Source organism: Chelonia mydas, chromosome 18 (assembly GCF_015237465.2).
Source record: "Chelonia mydas isolate rCheMyd1 chromosome 18, rCheMyd1.pri.v2, whole genome shotgun sequence".
Taxonomy (NCBI): domain Eukaryota; kingdom Metazoa; phylum Chordata; order Testudines; family Cheloniidae; genus Chelonia; species Chelonia mydas.
In genome coordinates, this window is record NC_051258.2 from 23,188,427 (window position 1) to 23,211,333 (window position 22,907).

General features: G+C 43.0%; 2 long non-coding RNA genes across 2 annotated transcripts; one reads left to right on the forward strand and one right to left on the reverse strand.

The window, feature by feature from the left end:
• LOC122463287 lies at positions 1 to 10,059 on the forward strand. The gene is made up of 3 exons (XR_006286485.1): positions 1 to 135; positions 2,266 to 2,357; positions 9,940 to 10,059. It is a non-coding gene; the product is annotated as an uncharacterized LOC122463287 (long non-coding RNA).
• On the reverse strand, positions 6,011 to 22,772 carry LOC119563950. The gene is made up of 3 exons (XR_005222738.2): positions 22,482 to 22,772; positions 19,466 to 19,574; positions 6,011 to 9,599 (listed from the first exon to the last, which is right to left on the reverse strand). It is a non-coding gene; the product is annotated as an uncharacterized LOC119563950 (long non-coding RNA).
• Between the last annotated feature and the right edge of the window lie 135 nt (positions 22,773 to 22,907).

Genomic DNA, 22,907 nt, shown 5'->3' on the forward strand with positions numbered 1-22,907 from the left:
CGGTTTTATCACCAAATACAGATCTGACCGACCCCTTATATACGATTCAGGTCAGGCCTCTGTCTAAACCAGGTGCTTGCTTGTCTAAAGGGGACCCTGCTTGTTTCACAGATTAGAGAGCCAATATTTTAACAAGTAAGTGTGCAAGATCAGCAGAAAGTAGCACTGATGATATTGGTTTCCTTTTAGGATTAGGAGTCACTGTCTCTGTATTTAAGGAACATGTATACTTCACTGGCCCGATGTAATTGCATCCACAAGAATCTGACATGCATTGGGCAGAATCAGCATGCTGCATATCCAGTCTGTCTATCTATCCAGAAAACCCACAAAACGGAGGAAATACCTGGGTCAGGAAAGAAGGTTAAATTAGAGGGCAGTGTATGCCCCGGGGTGGTGGCCCAGCTCACCGGTACTACTCACTTGCCACTAGTCCATACTATCCTGTTAGCAAGGGCTGGGTTATAGACTCTGGCCACTAGGCCATACTGCCCCAATAGGAAGGGCCGGGATACTGACTTAGACCACAGGGCCACTCAGCCCCGAGACAGGGGGCAGCTCTACAGACTAACCTCTCCCCTGCCTCCAAAGGGTTATGGGGTGTATCAGCCCCGTGAGAGCATCGCACATTAGCAATGAGTCCAGAGGACCCCAGAGTTGCAAACTATTTTCATAACTGGATAGTAGACTTGACTGAAGGTGAGGTGATGGTGCTGGCCAGATCTACTCCATGCAGCTTGTGTTGTTCATTTATATCGTGCCATCAATGCATATGGCATGATAAACTATGTTTAATAAACAGCAGATAGAGTTTATAGCCTAACTTGAACAGCAGCTGCAAGGGCATGATAAACCATAAATCAGGATAAACACAGGATGCTCAATGAGCATTATAGCCAGACTATGTCACAGATTAGGGGGGGATTGTAAAAAAGCTGTTTGAAAGAAGGAAGGAATGGGGCATGGCAGACATTAATTGGGAGAATGGTCCAGGTGAATAGAGCAGCATGAAAGAAGACATGAAGTTGGGAGTAGGTGAAGGAGACAAAAGACGTGAACAGGTGAGAAGCATGGGGGAAGTATAGTAAGCAGGAGAAGGTGTCAGAGGAGAGGAGGCCAAGATAATTCTCATTGTTTTATACAGAAGTAGTTAAGTGATTTACTCAAGGACAGTGGCACAGCCAAGAATAAAACCCAGGAGTCCTGACTCCTTGTTCCCTATTCTAATCACTAGACCACACTCTCTTCCTTAATTAAGTAACAGTCAAAAGGGACAATAGAAGTTTGAGCACTAGAATTTGTCTGGTGAAGCCCATTGGCTCCTTCCTGGACTGAGTCCATTCAGATTGTCTCTGGGTATTTCATAGTCTGCAATGAGGAACAGAACAGATTATTATTAATGAAGTGAAGCAAACTATCAAGGGTGGCATAGGGGTATTTTTGTGCCTAGGCATGAAGAATAATGCTGTCCTTAAATGCAGAGGGGCCAGTTTCAACCCTGCAGAGTGTACTAACTTGCTGAGCATCGACTTCCTATCCCTTCCTCATTATCTCCTTTGTCTTCCATGCTTCCTCCTCATACTCCTCCTCCACTCCTGAGCACGTGCAGACACTGGAGGAGCAACTTGGTACTTATTTCTTATAGGTTAACAATGAGGAATTCTCTCCCTGAGTGACTGATTTCCAAGCAGTCTTTGGTATTTCTCTTTAAAACATAATTAGTTTATATTTGTTTCCCCCTCTCTGATTGGCACTTTCTATTCTAATAAACCAACACCCACATATTATGCAGCCAAATGGCCCTTTCAGTTAGTACAAATCATCATTTACAGTCCAACAAACTCAGTTGATTGTGCAAACCTGCAGCACATCCATAAAGCTTCTATCTTAGTTTGTTATGCAATGGTGAATCATGAAGGAAAATGCAGAGTGTAATTAAAAACAGTGATACAGAGATATTAGTAGTGTGACGCTAGAATCAAAGCATGTGATAATCATTTATATTAAACATTAATCATCTGTATTAAATGTTTATTTCTATGTGTTGTTTTCAGAAATTACTCAGATGATAAGATGTCCGCTCCACAAATGCCAGACCTGTGTCTGGACAAGCTAAAAAAAACCCCTGAAAATAAGTTGAACTGAGAGTCCACTATTGAAATAGTCTGTTGGGGGAACTGAGGTGGATAAATAAGTCTAATAATTTAGACATGGGCTATTTCTAATCTTGGTGCCAAGTACCATTGTTCTTGTTCTTCCTGAAAGCACCAGGCTCAGCACCAATACTTCCAGGAAACGATGTGCTGTGATATAAGGCCCAGAAATATATCATCTTCTGTTCAGAAGAAGTGAGTTGGGTAAGTGTTTTAAGATTACCTCAAGACTAGGCCCTCATATGACAGAGTACTTCTCTCTCTCTCTCTCCCTTCTCTTTTCTTTTTTTTTAATCCAGCTGGTATAATTTTAACAATAACCTTATGTACACACAGAACAGGCCTCTGAAAATATTTCTGCTGTGTTTAGGGCAGGGGTAAGATGAGCTGGTCAGTATATATCCATAGGGCTATACTGCCCATTCAAATGGTGCATATTTCATGGTGCTCATCATTACTGAGGAGTAACTGGAGTGCTATCTATTAGTTTGACTAGAATCCATGTTTAATCTGAAAACAAAAGCAGGAACAGAGCTACCTACAACGAAAGTGACACCAACCCAATATTAATTATCAAAATGAATGTCTAACTAGTACACATGGCCAGAGTTAAGGCTATGAGTTTGTTGTCTGGGAGAGGCCTGGAGATATGTGGAGGATGAATTATGGGTGGTTGAGAAGAGGACTTGTTAGTGGAGTGCAATGTGGTGTTGAATGACTTAACTGCTTATCTTCTTGGTTTTTATGGTTTGGGTTGGTGAGCTGAGCAACCTTAGACCAAAATTAGGAAAGATTTTTTTATGTGGAAAATAAGCATTACATTTAAAGTAAAAATAGGACTAAACTTTCCACAGTTATAGGAGTCATTTTCCCAACTATTAATGTAACTGCATGTGAATGTTTCCATAATTTCCCCCCCAATAATGTTGGTTGTGCTTAAATAATTTTGCTCTTTGTAGAATTCTTTTAATAATCTAAATTGGTTGGTTATGATTTCTAAGTTGATTGTTTGGGAGAAAGCAAAACCTGTCCCTTTCAAACTGCTGTACAGTAGAATCTCAGAGTTACGAACTGACCAGTGAACCACACACCTTATTTGGAACCAGAAGTACACAATCGAGGAACAGCATAGACCAAAAAAAAAAAAAGGGGGGGGGGAAGTGGCAAATAAAGTACAGTACTGTGTTAAACATAAACTACTAAAAAAATAAAGGGAAAGCAGCATTTTTCTTCTGCATTGTAAAGTTTCAAAGCTGTATTAAGTCAATGTTCAGTTGTAAACTTTTGAAAGAACCGTAATGTTTTGTTCAGAATTACGAACAACTTCCATTCCTGAGGTGTTCATAACTCTGAGGTTCTACTGTACTTTTATTTTAAAAATTGTTTAGCTTTCCTCTGTGAAGAGAAATCTCTAAGGAACAACTAAGTGCCTCATTGTCAGTGGAAGATCAGTATAAGAGTGCATACTAACTAGTTACTGAATACGGCCCTAGATTAGGACTTCTACTTTGAGCAGCAGTATCTGTCTTTCCAGGAAAAAAACTGGAGAGTTTTAGGCTACAATCTACACTGCATTGTCATCGATAAAACTTTTGTCAGTCAGGGGAGTGAAAAAAACATACCCTGGACCCACAAAAGCTTTACTGATGAAATGTGCCAGTGTGGACAGTGCTTTGTCAGTGGGAGACACTGTCCCGCCGACAAAGCTTCTGCCCCTCGTTGGGAGTGATTTTATTTTGTCAGCAGAAGAGCTCTCAGATCCTGCCAACAAAGAGTGGCTACACTGCGTATCTTATAGTGGCACTGCTGTAGCAGCACAGTTGTGCCGCTGTAAGGTGTGCAGTGTAGACATAGCCTTAGTTTCCATCACTGCAGTCACCATCCCAACCACGAAAAAGCACTCTGCAGAGATCCATTGTTCACTGGTTTGTCAGTTTGGTCACCACAGAAAATGTCCAGGGGAAAATTGAGCAACTGCTGAACTTTAGTTTAATTATATTTTCTTCTTTCCCCATTTTAAATTGCCCAGTAATTTCTTAAATTTTGGACATCTCTGAAATCCCCATAACTATCTTTGCCTCAGACAGAAATCTCTGTGACACAGCAGAATTCAGACTTAAAAATGAGAAGTTACATCAAAAAGCAAGGACCCAAGAGCTCAAACAGGAAATCTCCTCTTCTGTCAAACACCCATAGACTCTCTTCTCATATCTCAGGAACAACTTTTCAGCTAAGATGGATTCTGCATCATTTCTAAATTATGTATCTAAATTTACTCTTATTTCTTTGTCACACCCACCATCTATCATTCAATCACTTAAAATAAAAATAATATCTTGCATTTCTATAGTTCCTTTCATCCAGAAGGATCCCAAAATGCTTTACAAACAAGACATAAAGGAACTGTTTCAGCCACACTGATATGCAGCCTCCCCTGGAGACAAAGGTAGCAGCTGTTTAACAGCATGTAGAAAAATGACATCAGATTCAGGGAGGAAGTAGAAAAGTCTAGTTGAAACTACATCGGAAAATCAACTGAGCATGCCTCCAAGTGCTGCCCATGCTTCTGCTCCTATATCAGAATTATAAATTTTCCATGATCTGCTTTCATGAACTTCTTAGAAAACCCTTGCAAGAATAAGTGAGCCTAATCTAACAATCTAAATTACATGCCTTTCAGTCCCTTCCTTCTCTCCAGCTCCCATTTTTGTCCATAACAATCCAAGTTAGACTGTACATTCCTCAGGGAAGGGACTGCCTCTTTTTATATATCTGTAAAGTGCCATCCACACCTATGGAACTGTATAAATAATACCCAATGTGGAACTGGGGCAGGAACTTGTTGTGATTCCAGTTGTACTTAAGTATTTAAAAGTTTCTTCCCCTTTGTGCATATGCCTGGGATTATGGACAACAGTTCACTAGCACGTCCTTACCATGAGTGCCAGTGGAGACGTAGGGACCAAATATTCCTGGGACAGTTGTCTTTTCAAAAGGAACTAGTCAGGAAAGATCACCAAGTTCATGTATTGACAATTGGATCCTTGTGAACATACTGTAGGCAACAATTCTTCAACTCAAGGCAACCCCATAGGCTTGTTCATCTATAATAGCCATGCTGAGCCACCTGGCTGGTATCCAGTATTATATAGATATCATTAACCTTGTTTTGTATCTTTTCTCAGGCTAAATAATCTGGGGCTGTGCTCCGCACACAGTATCCGTAAAGGCACCTTCCCCTGAAAAAGGCTGTTTGACTCTCTCTGATTTTTAATCTTGGCTTTCTCTTAATCACTTTTCTGGGCTTTAGCTTTTCAGCAGTCATTTGCCAGAGGGAAACCTGTCTCCAGCTTTCCACATTAGTGGGGTCTTAGTCTTTCTTCTCCACACCTCCAAATATCTCTCTCAGCAGTGCAGGGATGTGGTCATTCTTTGCCATCTGCTCAGTTCAGTTCTAGTTAGTGACAAATATGAGAGTTCCAAGTACCTACAAAAACTCCATGTTCAAAACAGAATGTGACTGTTTAGCATGAAGAATAAAATCCCTCCTGTCTGCCATAGGCAGCAGGTATAATAGGCCAGGGCAGGCTATGCTTCCCCAGTGGCTGCCAAATGCCAGTGGCGGGGTTTGCAGGGGAAGTTTTTGCTTATTACGCACCATGCAGGTTCCGGGGCAGCTGAGAAGGAGGTATGTGCTACTCAGCTTCCTGGGTTCATCAGTAATCTCCTTAGTACATGGTGTAGTGCAGAACTGTCAGGCTAGGTATGTACACCACACACTGTCCCCTGTAGGATCATTGCAACCTGTGGGATCAGAGCGTAACTGAGAGCTAGTCTTGTAAAATCACCTCTGTGTGTCACTTGTATAATCATTTATTGTTATTATTATTTACATACAACTAGGCATGTTCCCTGCTATGAGAAGTTTACAGACTAGAAGACACACAAGGCTCAGAACAGCAGTTTAGCTCAGTGAGAGTTTGGAGAGTTTACTGGTGGGAATCATAGAGTACCATAGGGAGGAGTCCTGGAGAAGAGAGAGGGCTCTTATTGGACAGGAAGTGGGAGACTGCTTCAAGTGTAGGAAGTATCATGGAGGAAGGTGCAAAACCAAGAGTGGAAGGCAGATGAAAGGTGCAGTAAAAGGAGAGAGGACTGGGCAAGTGAAGGAAGGAGGAAGATGAAAGCAGAGTAGATGCAGAAGTGATGAGGCTTTGTGTGGCCTTGAAGATGGGGTTGGGGATGTTTGGATCCAAAATTGTAAAAGACAGGAAATCAAGGAAGTGGAAAGGCAGCCAGAGAAGCAGGAGAGGAGGATTACTTTTGCAGTGGATCTTGTGTAGGCTGGTGGGGCATAGGAGGAGGCAGGGAGGAGCAGGTTCAAACCTATAGATATCAAGGTAGAGATGACCAGGACATAGACAAAGATTTCTGCAGAAGCCAGCTCTCTGCTGCAAATTCCAGATATCGTGCTCGAAATTCATTTCAAATCCTAGCTGAGTCTCTCATCTAACAAGGGATCTGAATTCCATCTATTCAGTGTGTGCATATGTGGGTTTGGGTAGGACATGTCCTCTGTTTAAATATCTGTAAACAAACTGCACTATTACTTTTAGAAAGGTCTCTTCTAAAAGTACAGGAGTACTTGTGGCACCTTAGAAACTAACAAATTTATTTGAGCAGAAGCTTTCATGGGCTACAGCCCACTTCATCAGATGCATAGAATGAAACACATAGTAAAAAGATATATATACATACAGAGAACATGAAAAGGTGGAAGTTGCCATACCAACTCTAAGAGGCTAATTAATTAAGATGAGCTATTATCAGCAGGAGAAAAAATTGTTTTGTAGTGATAATCAAGATGGCCCATTTCAGACAGTTGACAAGAAGGTGTGAGGATACTTAACATGGGGAAATAGATTCAATTTGTGTAATGACCCAGCCACTCCCAGTCTCTATTCAAGCCCAAGTTAATGGTATCTAGTTTGCAAATTAATTCCAGTTCAGCAGTTTCTTGTTGGAGTCTGTTTTTGAAGCTTTTCTGTTGCAAAACTGCCACCTTTAAGTCTGTTACGGAGTGACCAGAGAGTGAAGAGCTATGGAATTAAAACTGGCACCGCCAGTTTCCTCAGCATGAATAAAGTAATTACTTTATTTCAGAAATAAGCAACTGACTTAACAGAGAGCAAAGGACAAGGATTCAGTAAGATCTGGAATTTATAGACAAGGGATCTCCCTACTGGCAGGACACTACTGCCACTACTGGGATCATTCAGAGACAGGCTATATGTATTGTCCGTGCTCTGCTTCTCTGAAACAGTCTCTGTCGTGAGGGAACTGAGCATGACAGACTGTTGCTGCTTCTAAGACAAGTTTCTAAAATAACAGTTCACAGAAGATCACAGTAAATCTATCTGTTAATTACATAGACTTTCCACTGTATTAGAATTGCTGAAACCTGGACAAATTTGAAGTTTGGAAACTCACCAGAAGCTCTATAAAAAATGCAGGAAAGTTGATTGCTGATACTGTCACTGCTGGTTGCATTTTATTCAGTTACTTAAGGATCTTGATGTATGACTATAGCTCATAGCCTAATAATTGTTCAAACAGTTTGCTTCATTAGATTCACACTTGATGTTTAGTTACCTAAATGACATGATATTATTTCTGCTCCCTGACTGGAGGGCTGAAATATTAAAAGCATAATAATGAATAGTAAATAGCACACACATATATACAGTGAATACTCTTGTTCAAACAGATATTTGTATAAACATGAGCCTTCTCAAACATTCATGTGAACAAAACTCCATTCACATACATTTGTAATAACAAAAGTTCATGGACACAGTTAAACAAAACAGCCATTTAGCTCTTACCAACACTGTCTTTTGCAAATCAGTGGAATACTGCAATTGTTGCCATTTCTTCCATTGATCTGGTTCCCTTTTTATTCTGCCACAAGACATGTTTGCAGATCCTGATTTCTGGAGAGTGGGGTATGATGCTGACAATTTAGTTCAGAGCAAGCGTGTGGGTAGAATTGCAGTGTTCATTTTTATTTGCTATTTGCAAATTTCAAAATACCCTTTGAGAGCAAGTAAATACAGAATTAGCTGCCACAAATAACACCTGCTACCAAGAGAACATCAAGCCACAGAACCCTAGAATTTTCTAGTCGGTGAGCTAGCAGGATGGTTAGGGAGATGTGTACTTTTATATAAATATCTGTAATCACAAATTGCAGTATAAGAATAATCCTGTCAGGAAAGTGTTTACAAGATTTATGTACAAATACTGCAGTCTGTTTTCATTCTTATTGAGGCTAGAATCCCACTAAGTCAATGGAGTTGCACTAGTGTAGCTGAGTTCAGAGGATTGCTCACTGATACTTGGTTGAATAAGGACTGCAGGACTTGGCTCATATGATTATCATTTTTAGTATGAACTGAATTTGTTATATAAATGTTAGCAAGTTTATTATTGTGCCTGAAAGTGTTTTTCCAGATAGCAGAGAAGCACTCCTAAAGGAGAATGTTTACTCAGACACAAAATGGGAGGTGGAAACCCTTTCCAAAGAGCCAAGATATAAAAGATAACCATTAAGTCCTTCACTGTGGGGTTGAGTTTGCTTTTGGCCATCATTTGTGTTTTCAACCATCCACTTACACAGATTCAAAAAAGTTCTCTGAGATGGGCGAACTTAAAGTGTACAAAAGTATCAGTCAGGCACCCCAAAATCATTAGATTGACTTAAATATCATCAGATTAAAAAAAACCCATAATATAATATATTAGATTCCCTAGTTGCCTTTAGTTTTGAGCTTTGAGGGCTGGAAACTTAATATATTAAAAATGAAATCTGATATTCTCACAAAAGTACAGAATTCCAGGCACTCTGACTGAAAGAAAAGCATCAAATGTTAGGAGACTTGTGATGAAATCATGAAAGATGGCAACACTGCAAATCGTTTTTGAAATGCAACACTATGCACCAGTCCAATAAGAGGGAAAATAACAAAGTTATGGTGTATGAACTCAATCAAATAGGTCGCAACTTAGAAATTATTTTAGTTTTATATTGAAAGCTATTGTCACCTTGATCACCTTGCTTGATCGGTCCTTCAACCCTCATGTGTATTGCACCAATCACAACACATCGTCCATTCTTCTCTTATCTTGGCCTTCCTTCTCCATGTGCGGCCATGTCTTTTCACGATAAAATCTTCCCATCTCTTTGGAGGTCGGTCGAGTGGTCGTTTCAGTACCCGTGGGCACCACTCGGCGGCAGCTGTAGTTCATCGATTGTCAGTGAGCCTAGTTATGTACCTGCTTTCCACAACGACGTCCTGCAATCCACTCTGCTGTCCGATCACTTCATTGAGGACTCAGTCACGGATTGAAAGAAGAATTCTGGGGATTTCAATCCACGACCAAAACCTATTGTATTGAAATGAAAAGTGAGGTAAAGTCTAACATACTGATTACGAAGTTTAACACCTTGGCTGACAGTCTCACAGCATTATAACGAGAGGATCTCCAGTTACACAGCAACTGATCGAGACACAGTATGGTGGGTCATGTCACAGATTTCCAGAGGAGTGGGGAGGAACAAGTGATGCTGCTGTAGAAAGAGACAGAGAACTCAGTGCAGTGTACAGGTCCATCTTGCTGAACTGATGGTAACTCAGGTCAGGCCCAGCTAGCTGCCCATACTGGCACTCCAGCTTTGATTTTATTCTGCTAATTTTTAAATTGCCTTTTTGCTCTCTATTTTCAGTCCCATGCCAGCTGAGCTTTGCACTGGATGTTTGGATGCTCCTGAGGCAAAGAACCTGATCTCTGGTCTTGGAGGAGGTTGAGTCAGGAGAGAAGTAACAGACTGAGCATTTGGTCAAAGGTGAGGTAACTGCAGGGACCTCCCCAAAGGAAGCTGGCATAGTCCTGGGTGGCCAGAGAAATGTGCAGCATATCCCACTGTCTGACTCAGAGCTTGGCAAGGATTCTATTGACTGCATTGGCTGGAAATTAATTCTGGCAACACAAGAGGAAGTGAAGTGGTTAAATGAAGGTGCTGTATGTGGTGTGACAGTTACAAGTGCAACCTCAAGCAGGCCTCTGCCAGCGGATCCTGTATTTCAGGTTGGGCTGGAATCCAGGGAGGCTGCTTCTTTTTTAAAGTACTTTAGATCTAGCTGTCCTCCTTCCAGAAGAGGCTCTTCTGGAAAACAAATGTGTGTATGAAAGAGAGTGAGCTCGATGGCCTGGCCATGACCCATACAGTAGCCTGGCTGTGAAATAGTTGAGTTTCAGTCTATACTGCAGGTTGGACCCATGCTATAACTGGGTCAGGGAAAACTGTGGCGTAATCATGTTCCCTGATGTTATTGCACTTGCGCTGTGGATAGACCCAGAGCATTTACAAAGGTACAAAGACACTCATTGCCCTGTTTGGCTGCCAGCCCACCCCAGAGGTGAGAATCTGCTATGCTCTCTGTGCTGATGACCATACAAAGGCTCTGCATATTACCACTCCTACAGGTTTTTCTTCCAGAAAGATGAGTACTAGACCTAATTCCTACTTGAAACTTTATATATTTCCACCTTTCCAGACCAGGGTCATAATACATATGTATACTTAGTGCACCAGTCACCATGGTATCTAGGCACCAGAGTTCCTGGAGGAATTTCCTGCCTTACAGATAGGAGAACAAAAGGGTTTGCAAATCAGTATTCCAGTCAGTTACAATCCTGTTTGACACGCAGAATGACACAGTCTAATCTAAAATATTGTTATCCAGGCTTTGGCACTTCCTTGGGTTACTTTCCCTCCCACCAATCAGCTCTCCCAACTCATCCACAGAGATTCTCCAGCTTTGGAAACTTGTCCTTACCCAGCCACAACACTGCTTGTGTCAGCTGCCCAGACTCCTGCAAAGGCTTATAGGAGGAAAGGTGACAGGCAAATGAACTTTTTCTGGTTTGGGAAGGGCATGGTGAGAACGCTACTGGCCTTTCCTATGGTGCTGCTCACTGCAGCTGATTCAGCACCTTCCTTGAAAGATTCAGAGGTAATGTTTTCAGTTTAAGAAAGTCTGAGAGGCAACAGCCCAGTCTGCATTACCAGTGTCTGTAGCGAATGCACTGCAGGAGTGAGCTTCCCATAGTACAGAGGGTGTACTGATTGCAAAGCTGACAGTGGCTTGCACCCATTACATTATATAAAAGCGTGCATTACTCCTTCAGCAGGATTGAGACCTGGAGGATTGAATACTTGATGCAGCATTGTCTGGTGGTCTGAGAACAGGATTGGGAGTTTAGGAGGACTATGTAATTCCTTACCTATTTCACAGATACATTGTAAAGAACAGTTATTGCCTGTACAGATCTTTGAAGATGCAGTGTGCTGCAGGTGATCTAAGTGGTGACATCAGCACAGAAAATTTCCTGCAGATTTGTGCTCCAGTGAATCTCCTTACTGGATTATGAAACAAAATGGACCTTCTTATAATATGTGTTCTGTTTTGTTGGCACAATAAGGGGCAAAGGGGGCACAGTTGGTTGTGACTCTCTATTTGTCACTTTGCAGACAGACTGTCACCCAAATCTGTGCTAAGATGGCTGACTGCTCACTCAGGGCTGCTGGACTAGATGGACCCATGCTTTGGTCCAGAATCACAATTCCTGTATTTCATCTACCAGTAATGAACCTTTTTCTTTTGTCTGTGCTTTAGACAGTAACTGACATTTTTTAACATGCCTCTTATAGAAAATTGGTGCACGTCTCAGGGCTTTCAAAGTGGGGAAGAGTCCAACAAGAGTTCTCTTTCCTGCTTGCATTGATTATCACAGATATTTGTGTTTTAATCTGTAAGTTTCTTCCCCACAGCTCAGTCTCTCTTTTCATTTGATCTTTGAGAATTGATTATGTTGAAACTATGACATTAAAATAATTTCCATGGCTCCAGACTCTGACTACACCATGAAAGAGGAAGCAATTGCTCAAGGAGAGGCCTTATCAGTAACAGTGTAGATCAGTGGTTCTCAAAGCCAGTCCGCCGCTTGTTCACGGAAAGCCCCTGGCACGCTGGACCGGTTAGTTTACCTGCCGCGTCCTCAGGTTCGGTCGATCACGGCTTCCACTGGCCAATGGGGGCTGCGGGAAGTGGCGTGGGCCAAGGGACGTGCTGGCCGCCCTTCCCGCAGCCCCCATTGGCCTGGACCAGCGAACCGCGGCCAGTGGGAGCCGCGATCGGCCGAACCTGAGCACACGGCAGGTAAACAAACCGGTCCGGAGCGCCAGGGGCTTTCCCTGAACAAGCAGCGGACCGACTCTGAGAACCACTGATGTAGATAGAAAAGGAGTACTTGTGGCACCTTAGAGACTAACAAATTTATTTGAGCATAAACTTTCGTGAGCTACAGCTCACTTCACTGGATGCATTCAGTGATGTAGATGACACCCACAAAGGGAGACACCTCCTGTATGTTGCTTTCTGAATAAATACTTCTTTAATCTGCAGGAGCCAGAAAGTCCCTTAATGCTTCTTTTAGCATTCTGAGTAACTTTAGAACATACAGAATTTTGTTCTTCATCAAGAAAGCAATATGCACCAGCCTAGAAATGCAGAGCCCAAATCCAGTGGGATATGAAATTAGCTAATGGGATCAGAGGAAAATTGGAAGCATTTATTTAGCTATTTAAGATACTCTGAACAAATAATTTCAGTTTCCTGTTAACATAACAACAACCTCTATGGGTGGGGGAATGGTATCTTATGCAAGAAACAGACAGCGAGGCTGCTAAGGCTTTTGTTGCTTTATCAGAATTTAATGATGGTGAAGCACTATACTAATATCAGGTTCCTCCAGCCCCTCAGAATCTAAGAAGTGGAGGATTCTGGGAAAGTTTCTCCCATGCATCTGCATCAAGAAAGGAAAATACAAAGCCCTAGAGACCAGACTTCATAGATTGATCTGTAAAGTTGAGCATCAATGGGGATCAAGTTAACAAAACGGGTCCCCAGGAAAGAAAGACCAAGTCTTTAAAGTCACCAGCATGGAAAATAAATTGAGAGACATGTAAAAGAGAAATATAAACCAAAGAAGAGCAGACTCCAGGTGAAGGAGGAAGCCACAGTCTTCACAGGGCCTCCTTTCTTTCCAGAGTAGGAGGTGATGGATGTAGTCCTTTGGATACTGATCAGAGGGGAATTCATTTCCCAGCTGTTTTCTATTCTCCCTTGTTAGTTTTTGCTCCCACGGTTCTGTAGCAAATACCGGATCTTAGCGCCTACAGTACTGTGCAGGAACTGCAGCTTTACTCATGTGTGACTCACAGGATACTGCAAACCACCTACTGTAACAGCTGGCCAGATGTCATTGCAAAGAGCTACAGAGCATAAACTGGGTCTGAATGCCATTTAGATTTATTCAGAAGCATAATAAACTGCCTGCTACCTTCATGAGCTAGAGTTTGCATTTTAAACCCATGAGGGATGGTTGTTCTTTGTTTTCTTAAGATGCTTTTAATTCACTGTACAAACATTAGAAAACCATCAGTACAAAACTTAAGCCCTCACACAGGCAAACTCTCAACTGCATAATTAGCAATATACTAGCAGGGGCCTTCTCTAAATGTCCTTATCTCCACATCACAAGCATTAGCCTGTAGGATCAGATCTCTGGAAGAGTGTGATTTCATAGGCCAATTCTGTGGGGTTAGGGGAAAGCACAGTTTATGTCACACCTCTGCACTTGCCAGCTTTTAGGTAATAACTAAAAAAACAAGGAAGCAGGAATTTGGTTAATGCTGAGACTTTTCTTTCCAGCCCTTTTCAAGGTGAGCAGTTTATGTGGTGAGAACTTGCCTCACGTCAGCACCGTCTCTACATTTCTACAATTATTCTGCTGGGACTCCGGGAGCTTTAGGGTTATATAAACAGGAGGAATCCCCTGTTATTCCCACTAAGTCCCTTTAAAGCTTAAGCAGCCCAGGTGCAGGGATTCCTTGCTTGTTCATGTGATGAGCTTCAGTTAAATTCCATAAATGAGTTTTCCTGCACCTTTGAGGCTGTGCACAGGTTGGCCAAGAGACCCAAGCCATTTCCCTGAAGAATGGCACATTATTAATTAAAGGAAAGGCAGCAGCCACTCCTTGTGAAGGGCCTGTGGGACCCATTTGTCTTCCTTGCTGTTCACAAAATGGGCCATATGGAGCTGTACGTGCTCAAGCAGGTTTTTCTCTGTTTCTTTAGACTGTAACCATGGTCTTGAGCAGCAAATGGTGATTCTTCAGTTCTGAGCACAAAATGCGAAGACTGGTTCACTAACACTATGTTCACTAACACTCTCAGTAACTATGTGCAGTTTGGGACACAGACAGCATGGTAAAGACTGGGCAGACTAGCGGGGGGTGGGGGGAGGGGAGAAGCATTTCTCTGTTCCTGAAGCTGCAAGGAGCCAGAGAGAACAAGGGAGTGGGCAGAAGCAGATTCTGATTCCACTTCCCCAATAAGAGAGTGAAGTTCAGCGTCCCTACATGTCACATTGAGGCATTAGAAAGCTTAATAGATGAATATTCCAGTGCCACTTAAGAAGCCATGGGACTTCTGCCCTGGTCTGCTTCTTTAGCCACATGCAGCTCCTTTGGTGAATGATTAGAAAAGTGTGTGTGTGAGAAGCAAATTATCACAACTGGAGTGGGATTATGATCATTGGTATATGCTGATCACAATTACAAATGTGAGCTCTCAAAGGCACAGCTAAACCATCTGCCTAGGCATATTACCGCATTGCAAACAGTGTAACAGGAAATCCTCATTAAAGCCAGTGCCTTAACTCTCTTCAAAAAGAACAGGAGTACTTGTGGCACTTTAGAGACTAACCAATTTATTTGAGCATAAGCTTGCGTGGGCTACAGCCCACTTCATCGGATGCATAGAATGGAACATATAGTAAGAAGATATATATATACATACAGAGAATATGAAAAGGTGGAGTAAGAGGCTAATTAATTAAGATGAGCTATTATCAGCAGGAGAAAAAAACTTTTGTAGTGATAATCAAGATGGCCCATTTAGACAGTTGAAAAGAAGGTGTGAGGGTACTTAACATGGGGAAATAGATTCAATATGTGTAATGACCCCGCCACTCCCAGTCTCTATTCAAACGCAAGTTAATTGTATCTAGTTTGTATATTAATTCAAGCTCAGCAGTTTCTCGTTGGAGTCTGTTTTTGCAGCTTTTCTGTTGCAAAATTGCCATCTTTAAATCTGTTACTGAGTGGCCAGAGAGGTTGAAGTGTTCTCCTACCGGTTTTTGAATGTTATGATTCCTGATGTCAGGTTTGTGTCCATTTATTCTTTTGCATAGAGACTGTCCGGTTTGGCCAATGTACATGGCACAGGGGCATTGCTGGCACATATCACATTGGTAGATGTGCAGGGGAACGAGCCCTTGATGGCGTGGCTAATGTGATTAGGTCCTATGATGGTGTCACTTGAATGAATAAGTGGACAGAGTTGGCATCGAGCTTTGTTGCAAGGATAGGTTTCTGGGTTAATGGTTTTGTTGCGTGGTGTGTGGTTGCTGGGGAGTATTTGCTTCACATTGGGGAGCTGTCTGTAAGTGAGGACTGGTCTGTCTCCCAAGATCTGTGAGAGTGAGGAATCATTTTTCAGGATAGGTTGTAGATCTTCGATGATGCGTTGGAGAGGTTTTAATTGGGGGCTGAAGGTGACAGCTAGTAGCGTTATTTTCTTTGTTGGGCCTGTCCTGTAGAAGGTGACTTCTGGGTACTCTTCTGGCTCTGTTAATCTGTTTTTTCACTTCAGCAGGTGGGTACTGTAGTTGTAAGAATGCTTGATAGAGATCTTGTAAGTGTTTGTCTCTGTCTGATGGATTGGAGCAAATGCGGTTGTATCTTTTTTTTTCTCCTGCTGATAATAGCTCATCTTAATTAATTAGCCTCTTACTGCACCTTTTCATATTCTCTGTATGTGTGTATATATATATATATCTTCTTACTATATGTTCCATTCTATGCATCCGATGAAGTGGGCTGTAGCCCACGCAAGCTTATGCTCAAATAAACTGGTTAGTCTCTAAGGTGCCACAAGTATTTCTGTTCTTTTTGGGATACAGATTAACCCGGCTGCTACTCTGAAACCTGTCTTAACTCTCTTCAGTTAAACTGGAATTTGAAGAGGAACACTGGAGTTCAATTCACAAAGAATCAGATGCATGCAATGCAGGTGCCATGGCTGAGGGTTCTGTTTGTCCTGATTACCTGTTACACATCTTTCTCTATTCTGCCTTATTTGTATGACCCCATTTGCACAGAGTTACCTTATACTGGAGACTTTGTGGCAGGATGCATGTTGGAGAGACGGACTGCTCCTATCTGCATGGGAATTTGCTGTAGGCTCACCTCTATTTCCTGATTGCCTCTGGTTTCACATGCTTATCTTAGGATCTAGTGCAGAGAGATGCAGCCCCAGTAAGACTGACAGAGCCATCTGATCCTTTCCTATTATGGTTGCTGAGATGCAATTTTATTACTGAATTTATGTTCAATAGTTTCATACTTCTTTGGCATATCAAATGAGATATTACATATGCAGTGTGTTGGATATGCTAATTATAAACTGAATAGTGCTCAACTGGCGGAACTGCTCACTGATTCTAGTTGGAGTAGTTTTCAACCCAGTGCTTGGTAAATACTTAGTTTTGTGTAAAACGGCTGCTTGGCTCAGAGACTGCACCCAGGGCATCAGGCCACTTGTTCTTGGGAATTTTAATTCCCTCATGCTCTTGTCTCATTGGTGGGTCCTATACACAGCCTGTGCAGTTTTATTGACCTCTGCCCTTCAGACATATCAACCCTTATATAAATATTGGCTGAAGCCATTTCTGACTATATAGAGAGACAATAGAAGACACCTCCCTGTATGTTTTTCAATGTCTAAGTGTCAGTTACTTCTAACTGCAGCAGATCGCCTGCAAATTGCACCAGATCATGGGGTTTTGCTTCTGCTAGAGATTCTCTGACTGAGGAGTTTAAGCACAAAGTAAACAAAGCCAGAGCAAAGTGAAAGTTGGATGTGGGATTTGAACTTTGTATAGAACACTTTAAATATGTTCACAGTTGGCATTCTTTTGTAGGAGACAGAAGGAAAAAGATGTGTGTGCTCCCCTAACACCCAAACCCTCCAATGAGTATATCCATGGACTACACTTAGAAGAGCTCTAAAAACCAGGACTGACCCCACAACCAGCACGGTCTGTATGCCCCATGTGCTTTCCCCCTTCAGAAGAGGGAGTCTGCAGCTTTCAGAATGATCATCCAGGATGCTGTTTTTAGATGTCTGTATAAGCTCGAAAGCGTGTCTATCTCATCAACAGAAGTTGGTGCAATAAAAGATAACCCCTCATCCAGAATAGTCTCTCTAACATCTAGGATATATCAGTGGTATATGAATCTATCTGAGGCACAGAGCCTCTTCTCTTGCTTCTGAGTCTCCAAGGAAGCTGCATGCATTTCATTTCCCTCTTCCAGGGAAAGCATGAAGGTTACTGCTGTGCAGGCAGACAGAACACCAGAGGTTACTAGTTCAGATTTATTACACATTACATCATTTTATTGCAGCAACTGACTCATTAGATCAGTTTATTTAGCAATTAAATGAGGAAACTGTATCAGCTATACCAGCCCAGGCCCAGCTGACAGCACAGCCTACTCCCTTTTCTAATCAGCACCCTAATACATTTATCTGCACTCCCAGAGACAGGGAGAGAGCAGTCGTACCTGGATATAGGCTAGTAGGGAACATGGTTGATAAGGAGAGAGAGAGAGGATGAGACTTTAAAAGTCTGTAACCTTTATTACTATAATTATTATTTATTTCTATTATGGTAGTGCCTAGAAGCCCCCATCATGGCTCAAGATGCCATTGTGCGCAGTGCTGTACATACAGAGTGAAAGAGATGGTCCCTACCCCAAAGAGCTTACCATCTAAGTAATAATGAATGATATAATTGAATGAACCTGGACGTGAAGGCTGCAGGCTTTATATGAACTTTGCACTGGTCCTAAGCCTATCCACTCCTATCCATAAACTCTGCTATTGCAGCTTTCTCCTGCTGCAACTCCATTCCTGACCCTGATACCCAATTCTGCCAAAGCACCTTAACCCTGCCCAGCAAAACCCCTTCTGCTCCACTTCCACTGCACTAATCACCGGCAGTTGTACCTGATACCAGAGATGGTTTTCTGATGTTTATGAAAAACCATTGGAGGAGATATTGAACTCACTACACTCCTTTCATTTGTAAGTTACCTCCTCACTTCAGAGAATGCAGTCAGGTGCAGTGAACTCATGGGTCATTGATAAGGCTATGATTTTTTCATGGAGGTTGCGGAAGTCACAGAATCCGTGACATCCAGCAATTTTCATGAATTCAGCCCTGTAGGCCAGGAGCGAGCGGCAGGGTGACCCGGGAGCTCCAAGCCGCTGTAGGCGGTGGGGGTACCCTGAAGCTCATGGTCACCACGGGTGGCAGGCGTACCCCTGAGCTCTGAGCCACCAAGGGCGGTGGGGCCCCTGGAGTTCCAAGCTGCCGTGGGTGCCTGAGGTCCTTCAAAGCTCCTGGCCGTGGGTGGCAGGGGTACCCTGGAGCTCCAAGCCGGGGGACTCTGGAGCTCCGAGCCCCCAGAACTTGGAGCAGCCCCCATAGCTGCCTAACCTCTGCAGGTGGTGTGGGGACCCTGCAGCTGGGCTCCCCATTTTGTCAGGGATATTTTTAGTAAAAGTCAGGGACAGGTCACGGGCTTCCGTGAATTTTTCTTTATTGCCTGTGACCTGTCTGTGACTTTTACTAAAAATATCCCTGACAAAATCTTAGCCTTAGTCATTGAGCCCCCAACTCCTGGCTATGTCTGTAGTTGTATGTGAATGGTTTGGAGAGTCCTTACAGACCCCACTAGCACCCTCCAGACTCAATAGAAAGGAGAACTGGGTATGCAAGGACAGAGAAGATGTTGCCAAAAACATTTTAAAGAAAGAGATTGTATTTTATGGATCAGAAAACACATTATCTCTTAGAATCTCATTTTGAGTGACTGTTTGTGCAGTAAACCCTGGAATATCTGCAAAGCAACATGCTGTGGTTGCTGAACAGGAAAATGACTTTCCCGCATTGGCTTGTCTCTAATTATAAGAGCGCGTATCCTGCAGTCTTTTTTACTGTTTCAGAATGCTTCATTCTTCTGTGTGCACTACATGCTATTTATTGGAATCACTCACCAGTAGCAAACAGATGAAAATAATTCTGGCCATCACTGAGTTTCACACAACTACTTGGTCTTCTAGGCATTTCTGTCACAACTGAGTCTTTTCAGAGACAGATCGCAGTCTGTAATAGTAATAAACACACATATCAAAACAAGGGCAGTTATTTAGGGGGTACATATTTGAAGAGATGTGTAGTTGGCATATGCATAGGCATCACAATACAAAAGCCCTACAATGCAGCTACACAATTAAGCTGAAGTTTTAGGGCCAAATTTTCACATAGGCCTTTACGCAGAATAATTTAATAACAATCCTTCTCAAATAGAGCAATTTATATTTTCACAGCACTCTGTAGGTAGAAACTGAGTTACAAGATGTGCAAATGTGCACTTTACAATCACAAAATGGTGACAGCACCAAACTGGCAGGTGCATCTTGAGATGTTTATTCAACAGTGGGTCCCTCTTCGAGCTTGATTATTATGGCATAGCTGACACCCAGTGTTTAAATAGCAGACAGCTTTAAAGAGCCTGGTCAATTGAGGTTACTGGCATGAGAAAGCAGGTCCTCACACACCTTACAGCTGAACATAGCTTATGCCACCCATCATACACGAGTCCATAAAATCATGGGAGGGATGCTCACTCCTGAGACAAAGATAATATCCTTTCCTTTTGAATTCTGACTAGTAATACACAGACTGAGTTAGTTCTGAGCAAATAAAACTCGTTCTTCATCCCATTCTGAACTGAACACCCTTTCCCTGCATCTCTCCAGCTACCAATAGCTGGGTGGCAGGACATTTCCATTTCCCCAGCACTAAGTGACTTCTACAGCTGGCAATGAAGCTACATTCACCTCCACACACCACAGGAAACAGATATTCACTGGGCCTTTCCACAGTTGGAGGATAAAGTCTCCTGTCTAATAGGGCTAATTTTGGTCAGCTGGAACAACATCAACCGGGTTCAGTCTCTTGGCTGAGAGCTGGGAGGCTCCACTCTCTGCATGAAATCCTGGCCCCATTTAAGTCAACAGGAGTTTTATCATTAACGCCACTGAAGCCAGGATTTCATTCTCTTTCCCCCAACGGGGATTGTTCAGGCCTGGCAGGGCTTCCTCGGAACACATCTAAGTTCAGGGTTAGAAGCTGGAACTTTGAGCTGCAGACTCCCTGGTGCATAAAGGTCACACGTCTGCATCAGGTGATTGTCCCCACTCTGCCAAGCCAGTAAGCTGCCATTGCCAGGCCGACAGCTGCCGCCAAGACATGCTTGCGCTGTTAGTTTTTAAATCACTGTTATGGTGCCATATACCTGCGCACTCTGATATTCCCTATGTCTATTTTTGCCATTTAATTATGGATACCCTTCAAATCCTGGTGGTGGAGGTTCCATCCCGTAAATACTTGCAAATACGGTAACCGTGGCTTAGCTCCATGGCCCAGCAGCCTTAGGGGAGGTTAGAAGGCAGCACTGCAGTGAAAAGAAGGCCTCAGGATGGTTTGAGTTAGCACAGTTAGTTCAGAATTGAGTCCGTCCAGGTATGTCTAGAGGACACTTGCATTAGTGTAAATTTCACCTTCTTCTGACCCATCAATGTTTGTTACACCAGCTCAGACCCTCCCATATAGCAACCTGTAACTTACACCCTCACCTATGTGTGATAAATGGGTATACATCTCAGGGATTATGCATTGGTGTCAGTCAGGATAAAGTTGCAGCCAGAAGAAGGCCAGATCAGGAGCAGGATGAAAGCATAAGTAGGTGTAAGTTATGTACATGCATCTTCACTTCTGTTGTCCATGTGTTACATCTGTGTGTGTAAGTCATCTCAGTGCAGTTTCCACTGTCTGCAAAGGGCCAGGGCCATGACGACCTGCAAGATAGAGGCTCTTGCAGAACAAGGGATATGCTCTGTATTTATATTTCCTTAATCTACAGTAAATCACCTAGGCTGAGAGTCCATATTTGCTTTTTGTGTGCAAACATGTGAAAGCAGGGAAAGGGGCTTCTTTCACTGACACCTATGTTACACTCCTCCCCATCCCTGCATTAGTTGCTTTGCTTGCAACACCCTCCTGTGCCAGCCCTCTGGGGCGTGACTTATGTCTACCTAGGCTGATGGGTCAAATGCTGCCTGCTTATGGTACCAAAATGAGACATCACTTGCAGTAAATTGGAGTGATGTGAAACAGGAATTAAGTTATACATGGAGAAGAGGGTCCACCTTCTCCATGTGTAACTTAATTCCTATTGTAGTTAACGTGCTGAGAGGTTGGAAGAAAGCCTCAGTTTTAGCCTCTTCAATATCTGATCCTGTGTGCCTATTGTTGAGTGACAAGGGACTGTTAGACTGGGGGAGGTTTAGATTGGATATTAGGAAAAACTTTTTCACTAAGAGGGTGGTGAAACACTGGAATGCGTTACCTAGGGAGGTGGTAGAATCTCCTTCCTTAGAGGTTTTTAAGGTCAGGCTTGACAAAGCCCTGGCTGGGATGATTTAACTGGGAATTGGTCCTGCTTCGAGCAGGGGGTTGGACTAGATGACCTTCTGGGGTCCCTTCCAACCCTGATATTCTATGATTCTATGACTCTAACTCCCTACTGTATTACATGATTTGGGATTGCACTCAATAAAAGACACTAGAGAAAACTACCCCCCTCCCCGCTTCTAATTCTAACACAATGTGCCTGTGTCTTTGTCAGACACAGTGTCTTTCTTTTGATCGGGGAGAGAAATGTTGTTGAACAAGAGCCTGCTGCCTGTCAGCCCCAAAGGGACGGCACCAGTGATTCATTTATATTAATCTCTCTACCTTTTGCACTCTGAATTCATGCAGACAATGCAGGCAAAATTTTTCCTCTGCTGCCTGACCTACCCTACCCTTGCACTCCTAGACACTAGCCTGTTTTCAAAACAGTCTCAGTCCTGCCTTTAGCTATTAATTTTCAAAGAGCCATAAAGGAGTTATGACCCTTTTTCTGCTACCACTTGAACAAGTTAGTTCACAGCAATGTTTCCTTACCTTTTAGAAAGAGGATGTTCTCTTAGCAGTGCTGCTGAGTGAAAAGTTAAGTTGGCCTCAACAGGGGCAAGATCTATGGGAAAAAAAAAAACACTATTTAAGCCCCTGAAACCTGAACTGTCCCAAAGATAATAAGAAGAAACCATCACATGAACAGGGCCAGATTAATCTTTTGTGGGCCCCGGCACCTGGACCGTGCCCCACTTGGCCCTCTTTCCCCCGAGGCTCCGCCTGCTGCTTGCATGGTGGGAGGAGGAGGAGAGAAGCGAGCAGGAAGTGAGAGGGGAAGGGGGCGGAGTGGACCGAGCGGCAGGTAGGCCTTTGGGCAGAAGAGGCCGAGTGGGGACAGGGCCTTGGGGTGGAGCATGGGCAGAGCAGCAGGGTGGGGCGGGGCCACGATCCAGGCACCAGGGCCCCTTCTGAATG